Genomic DNA, 7,135 nt, shown 5'->3' with positions numbered 1-7,135 from the left:
CTCCAATTTAAATGCTGCCGACGTTGCTGCAGCCTGGTGGAGTGAGATTTTAACCCAGTTAGTGTTTACACCAATTTATGTCAATACTATGTTAGCCATTTAGCTGGCCTGGCCTGTTATTCTTTAATGAGGCTGTCTGTCGTTGATGAGAAGTTCCTCTTCTGTGCCACTTATGGTCTGGGTTTGTTCCATGTATATTTGTAGATGTCTCACAACACAGTCAATCCTCTGTAGGGTAGGCTCTAAAAAATGTTATTTTAAGGCCTGCTGACCCCTGCCTGTTTAGTTCCCTAATTCCTGAATATAGAAGTGTAAGTTGCCAGGTGAACTGGTCAAGGTATCCAGCCTTAATTTGGTAGGGACTGAGTCCTTAGTGCCGTGACCTAAGCCATCAGCATGACAGTTTTGTAAAATGTCAAAAACTGTAATGACAGCGCTGTGGCTGGAGCCCAGTTCTTTAACAACGTTAAGACGATGCTGATGTCCCATATTTGGGAATACCTGGTCTTTAGGGAATTCTCATAAAAAGTGTCCCTCATAAGCTGTTGTTCCGTTCTCTTGCCATAGGTAAGTAGATGGGCCACTTCTGGCACAGTTGATGTCACTAATACTAAGCCCCTGTAGGTTAACAAAGCTTCCAAACAGGCTGGATGATGTATTATGGTTGCAACACATCTCCCATTAGTTTATGTATTTTAGACATTGTCTTTAGGTTGATTGTCTGTGGCCCGCTGTGATCATGTCCATTGCTCTGGCCGTCTGTTTTGGATGGTGCTGCATGGTTCTAATCTCATTCCCTAATACCACCTAGAACCATGGTTGGGTAGGTCAGTCGGGTACTGTTAAAAACACCAGACGCAGAGTCTCGTAGTATTTCCCTTAGTACCCCCCCCCCCCCCCCTGATGAGGTTGCCAAATTGTGTTGGCCAGATTGTTACATGATGTAGATTCCCTTTCACCCATGTGGTTGATATGTGCTACCACAGTAGTGTTGTTAATTTATAATCTAATAACCTGTTTAATATATTCCAGAGCAACATGACTTTAGGCCATGAAAAAACACCCAACATTTCCAGGTAGTTATGCCCAGTGTTAGTAATAATGATGCTTGCTGTGTATTCCATCTTCCTCCACAGCTGGAGATGGAATTGGTAACACACCGTCCTAGTGCATAGTATCCATATGTAGGACCATAGACTGGTTGCTGACAATGATAGGATTGGAGCAATGCCCAATGTTATCTTTCCACCATTTAGTTCCAATATGGCTTCTGTATGGCTTCATCATTCTATTGAAATGATCACCATTAATTTTAAGAGCTCATATTTTGGCCCTCTGTAAATCTTTATAATGTAAGGGTCTGAATTATGTGGCTGGAAACCATATGTTGCCAATATTCTTGCTACCAGTCTGATGGATGGTTTATCCTCATGTCAATAATTTTGCTGTATGCCTCTATTAAGGTTGTAACCTCTGTTGGCAAAGTTACTGACATGAGGAACTGAGTTAATGGTGAACCCCAAATAATCCCTTTAGTTTGAAGGCTTTAATTTTGATTTAATTGGATGGATAATGATCCTAGTTTCCAAATAATTGTTAAGTGGCTGTTACCGTTTGTTCAGCCCGTCCTAAGTTTCCACACAATTAGTATGTCATCCAAAGAAGCCATTACCATTGTGTGGCTGGTTGTCATATTTTGTAAATAACCTAGGTGCTAATGTAAACACATTAGGTAGTGCTCTATACTGCTAGAGCTGAGCCATCCAATTAGATAAAAATAACGTCCGTGGTCACCTGTTATGGGTACTGAAATTGTAAGCATCCTTTGAATCAATGCTTGCCATTTTCGTTCTTAAAACGAATATACTTATCAATAGAAAAGGTTTCTGTTCTTAAAACGAATATATTGTTTTATTTATTTTTCACTTTTCCATCTATTTATTTATTTATTTAATTTTTTGATATATGGTCCCTAGATAAGGGACATATCAGACATTTAAACTGATAAGAACAGATATTATACTTGATCTTAGCCAAAAAGCCGAGATCTGATCTATGATTGATGCGTCAAGCGCCATATCCTATTTTGTTAGGAAGGGAATGCGTTGATAATAATTCTTCCCTTGCAATGCAGCTAAAACCCCATCTGTTGCTGATGTCCAGTGTCTGTATCCCTTATGACATATTTGGTAATTGGTGATTATGTCTGGATACGAGTAGATCGGCATCTGGTGTTCCATATCGTGTAGAAACATCAGCAAATACTATAGCCCAACTTGGTGTTCTCCTCCAAATTCCTCTCTCGATATATCAGCTGTCCTAGAAGATTATGTGTTGTAAAATTCTATTGTGTATCCCCGGATACTGTTTAAGATATGAGTGTCAAAAAGTTATTTATTCGATGTCTTCTCGCACCAACCTCCTTGCTTCCTTCTGGTTTTACTGTTTTCTTCTGGATCCCCGAGGCCGTGTGTTGTGGGTGTACACATCTTCCAGCATAGGGGCGATACCTTTGAGGATGATGTTTGGACGTTTAGATGAGCTCCAGTTTGGCTTCATTGTCCAACTCCTTGACCTTCTAGATAGGTCACCCCCAAATAAAAAGATTTTGCTAGGAGGTTTCGGGTTTACACAGGCCCGCGTCAATCCCGGTTGGATGTAACCAGATGCATAAATTGATTAGTTTAGTACATTCAGGGATTTACAATCCCCGGTGGCAAGTGACAGCTATGGTGTCAGCTAATGTTTGCCCCTGCAGTAGATAGAAAACATATGGTCTATGCTGGCTTCTAACCTGGTTTGTAGATCTTTCCCAGTTAGCTTTACTCACAGCTGTACTGTTGTTCCCCCTGAAACATAGACAGACATTCCCGTGTGACTTCCCAGATGGGAATGGAATTTGTCAGTAAATATTTGGACTGCTAAATCCTTTAGTCACAACATAAGTATTCCTGTATTTCTATCAGGAAAGGACCAATAATGCACTCTATGTACTTTGTGACTTAGAAAAGGCATCACCTCATTGTTACAGCTCTTACATCTGTTTACCTGTCCAGGGTTTGCCCTAGACTTGACCCCAGCACTCTTCTGACAGAAGAGTCTACTGGGGAGAGAGAAGCATGATTATAGCCCTATAGAAAAGGTGCTGCTTCCTTCTCCCTGAGTCTTTCTTTTCCTCAACCACTTCCCTGTAATAGTAGAAGTGAAATACAGCCCTGTATAAGGTGCTGCTATGGGACTTACCCACTGGAGGATTTCTTCTTGGACCTGCATTGCTGCAAAACGGTATGTTCTCGCAGGTGCAGGCCCCGCAGTGCCAATGCGGTGCAGTGTACACGGCCACTGTGCCGCCTGTATCCCCGTTGGCCTGCGATGCTCCAAAGCGCGGTGCAGTGCTCACAGCACTGAGCCGCCCGTACTGCCGTTAGCCTGTGGTGCTCCAATGCGGTTCAGTCCCTCGGGGAGCTGGCCGCTCGCAAACCGCAGGTATGGCAGTTTTAACGCGGTGCAGTGCTCCGCACTGTGCCGCTCCTTCTCCTTGAGCCTGCGGTGCTCCAACGCGGTCCAGTCCTCTCGGGAGCTGGCCGCTCGCAGCCGCAGGTCTGGCAGTTTTAAACAACGCGGTGCAGTGCTTCCCGCACTGTGCCGCTCCTCCACTTGGGCCTGGGGTGCTCCAACGCGGTCCAGTCCTCTCGGGGAACTGGCCGCTCGCGACCCAAGCCCAGCGGCTCCAACGCGTACTCAGTGCTCTCGGGCACTGACCGCTTGCCGCTATTTTTAGTGCTGTGGAAAAACCCAGCACCTTCCAGCCCCTCGGACCCATGTAGTATAGGTCCGTGGGGCTGTTGTCCGAGCCGTCGGAATGACGGCTCCAGAATGCTCCACCGCTGTCGGCGTCCAGCTGGAGCTGAGGTCGGCTCCGGCTCCCGTTTAAGGGAGATAGTGGTGCCCCCGGCCGTTGCTGGCTGCCTGCAGTTCTGCAGACTCTCCCCAGCCAGTTTTCATCAGCCTGCCTGTAAAAAAAGGTAAGTCAAGAAACTAAGTTCTCCTACCTTACATGTTGCAGGTTCAACCCTGCCATTTGGGAGGAACGTCCTCCCCTCGTAATGACTTGTTCACAATGCGTGTAGCGATTATGACACACGTGCGTAGTGGTGGGTTCTTCATGTAGTCACTCACGTGACTCCGAAGTAAAATTGCAGTTAATTGTGGACGCAGCTCAGACCATCACACTAGCCAACCTCCCTTCCATTGACTCGATCTACAATTCACGCTGCTTGGAAAGGCCACCAGCATAATCAAGGACCTGTCTCACCCCGGTCACACGCTCTTCTCCCCTCTCCCATCAGGCAAGAGGAGCAGAAGTATGAAAATGCACACCTCCAGACTTCAGGGACAGTTTCTTCCCAGCCATTATCAGGCAACTGAACCATCCTATCAACAACTAGAAAGCAGTCCTGAGCTACTATCTACCTCACTGGAGAACCTCGGACTATCTTTAATCGAACTTTATTGGACTTTATCTTGCACTAAGCATTATTTCCATTATCATATATCTGTGCACTGTGGATGGTTCAATTGTAATCATGTATTGTCTTGACTGGTTAGCACGCAACAAAAAAGCTTTTCACTGTACCTCAGTACATATGGCAATAAACTACACTAACCAACTAAATGTAAATGTGTACAACACCGTCATTAGTTTCTTAGTTCCTGTCACACCTCAAAAAATCCGGTGGAAAAAATATCAATTTTTTCACCTGATACATATAACCATATAACCATATAACAATTACAGCACGGAAACAGGCCATCTCGACCCTTCTAATCCATGCCGAACACGTATTCTCCCCTAGTCCCATATACCTGCGCTCAGACCATAACCCTCCATTCCTTTCCCGTCCATATAACTATCCAATTTATTTTTAAATGATAAAAACGAACCTGCCTCCACCACCTTCATTGGAAGCTCATTCCACATAGCCACCACTCTCTGAGTAAAGAAGTTCCCCCTCATGTTACCCCTAAACTTCTGTCCCTTAATTCTCAAGTCATGTCCCCTTGTTTGAATCGTCCCTACTCTCAGTGGGAAAAGCTTATCCACGTCAACTCTGTCTATCCCTCTCATCATTTTAAAGACCTCTATCAAGTCCCCCCTTAACCTTCTGCGCTCCAAAGAATAAAGCCCTAACTTGTTCAACCTTTCTCTGTAACTTAGTTGCTGAAACCCAGGCAACATTCTAGTAAGAATTGCAAAGAATTTGCAAAGAATTGGTGAACCGCTTCATGTCAGTGACTTGGGGAGAGAAAGTGGAGAGTGTGAGAGATGACATGGATTCAGTGAAGGAATAAGGACTGTATTTACTGCTTTACAAATAACTACACAAAGTACTGGAGTAAAGGGTTTGTCCTACTTGGGAGACCTCCACCACGAGTTCTGGCGACCTTAAGCGACTAAAAAAAAATCAAGGTCTCGGTGACCTACGACCTACGACCTTCCTTGACTATGTGTACGACCTCCTACGACTATGTTGAAGACCTCCCTGGACTATAAAGAAGTCCTCCTTTGACCTCCTTCGACCTCCTACGACTATGTTGAAGACTGGCTTCGACCATGTACGTTTTACTCGAGGATGGTGTCTGGCAAATCATTCTGAACCATGCAAGCAAGGACGGAACCAGTTTGGAGGATGTTAGTAAACATACAACTACTGCTGTTTGCAGTAGCCCTTTTGCTTCAGCAGTCTTTTAAGAAAGGCAGAAGGGGAACGTTGTACTTCCGGTGGCGCTGGTGCCAGCAGCCTCCACCTTCAGCCCGGTATCTTTTTGTTTTTTTGTTTTTTTAGTTATGTTAAAGTGTGTTTTTTATGTTTTTTTAAATGTCTTTATGTGGGGGAAGAGGGCACGGTAAGGGGGATACCGTCCTTCGGTCGCTTCCTGGAGAGGACGCGACTATTATTCGAGTCGCGTCCTCACCCCCCCAGCGGCCTACCTACTGGATTGGCGTGGCCTTTCCTGCCGGGATCGACCAGAGCTCCAGCAGCGGCGGGACAGCGCTGTAACATCGCGGGGCTGGCGATGCCTTACCGGGGATCGCCGTCTGGAGCCTGGAGTGCTGGGCCTGCGGCACCGATATCCTGGAGCTGTGGTTCGCGGAGCTCCCAATGCGGGCGGCGCTGACAAACATCGTGGGGTCCTGCGACTCTGCCCGGCTCGGCCTGCGGACTCGGGAGCTGCGGACTCCGGCTGCGGGAGGCAGCTGATCAGGAGGTCCGGGCCGCTGAGGAGGAGGATGTTCACCGTCGGGGATCGGCGTCGGCGTTCCACCAGCCCGGCGTGAGGGCCTGAACATCGGGCCGCCCGGTGCGGCGACTGCGGGTGCTCGGAAGGCCCAGACCACGGATGAACATCTGGGAAGATCGGAGGGGAGGCTGGCTGGACTATGGTGCCTTCCTCACCTTGGTGCCACTGTGTTATGTTGTGTCGTGGACTTTCTGTGTTTGTGCTTTTCTTTTTTTAATTCAATTTTATTTTTAATATGTTTTATTATTTATTATTTATTTATTTTTATGATACTGCCTGTAAGGAAAATTCATTTCGTTGTCTCTAATTGAGACAATGACAATAAATTTGAATACAATACAATACAAAGAACAGCAAGGGTGAAGAGGAAGCACAAAAAGAGGTCTCAATGGGTGAATGGAGGTGATGTGATGGACTGTCCCAGTACACCAGGTGACTGGAAGAGAGTGGCGCTGGGCTTTGACAAAAGATGGAACTTTTTAAGCACACATGTGGGGCAGTGGATGGCAAGCATGCCATTCTTGTCCCTGTACCCCTCATTTTCCTTATCGTACAGGATGGCATTCTGCTGGAACCATTCCTCAAGATCTTCCTCCTGCTGCCTGGTGAAGGTGTAGGGCATAACCTTTCTCCAGCCCTCCCTCACCACCAATGGGGCATCTGCCTCTGATGCTGTGTCTGACACAGGAGAAAGGGCTGCTTTGCTGCCTTCAAATGAGGCAGTGAAGGATGGGGTGGTGGTGGGGAGATATACTACCACCCAGGTCTCCTCCTCCAGGGGTCTCTCATGTAGGGCTACCTCCTCCTGCACTATCACCTCCTGTGGCATCAC

The 7,135-nt window shown here is 46.5% G+C and overlaps 1 pseudogene; it reads right to left on the bottom strand.

Moving 5' to 3' along the window:
* Positions 1-1,944: 1,944 nt before the first annotated feature.
* LOC116988176 lies at positions 1,945-2,053 on the bottom strand (annotated as a pseudogene).
* Between the last annotated feature and the right edge of the window lie 5,082 nt (positions 2,054-7,135).

This window comes from Amblyraja radiata, chromosome 26, assembly GCF_010909765.2.
Source record: "Amblyraja radiata isolate CabotCenter1 chromosome 26, sAmbRad1.1.pri, whole genome shotgun sequence".
Taxonomy (NCBI): domain Eukaryota; kingdom Metazoa; phylum Chordata; class Chondrichthyes; order Rajiformes; family Rajidae; genus Amblyraja; species Amblyraja radiata.
This window is presented reverse-complemented; position numbering and strand designations above follow the sequence as displayed.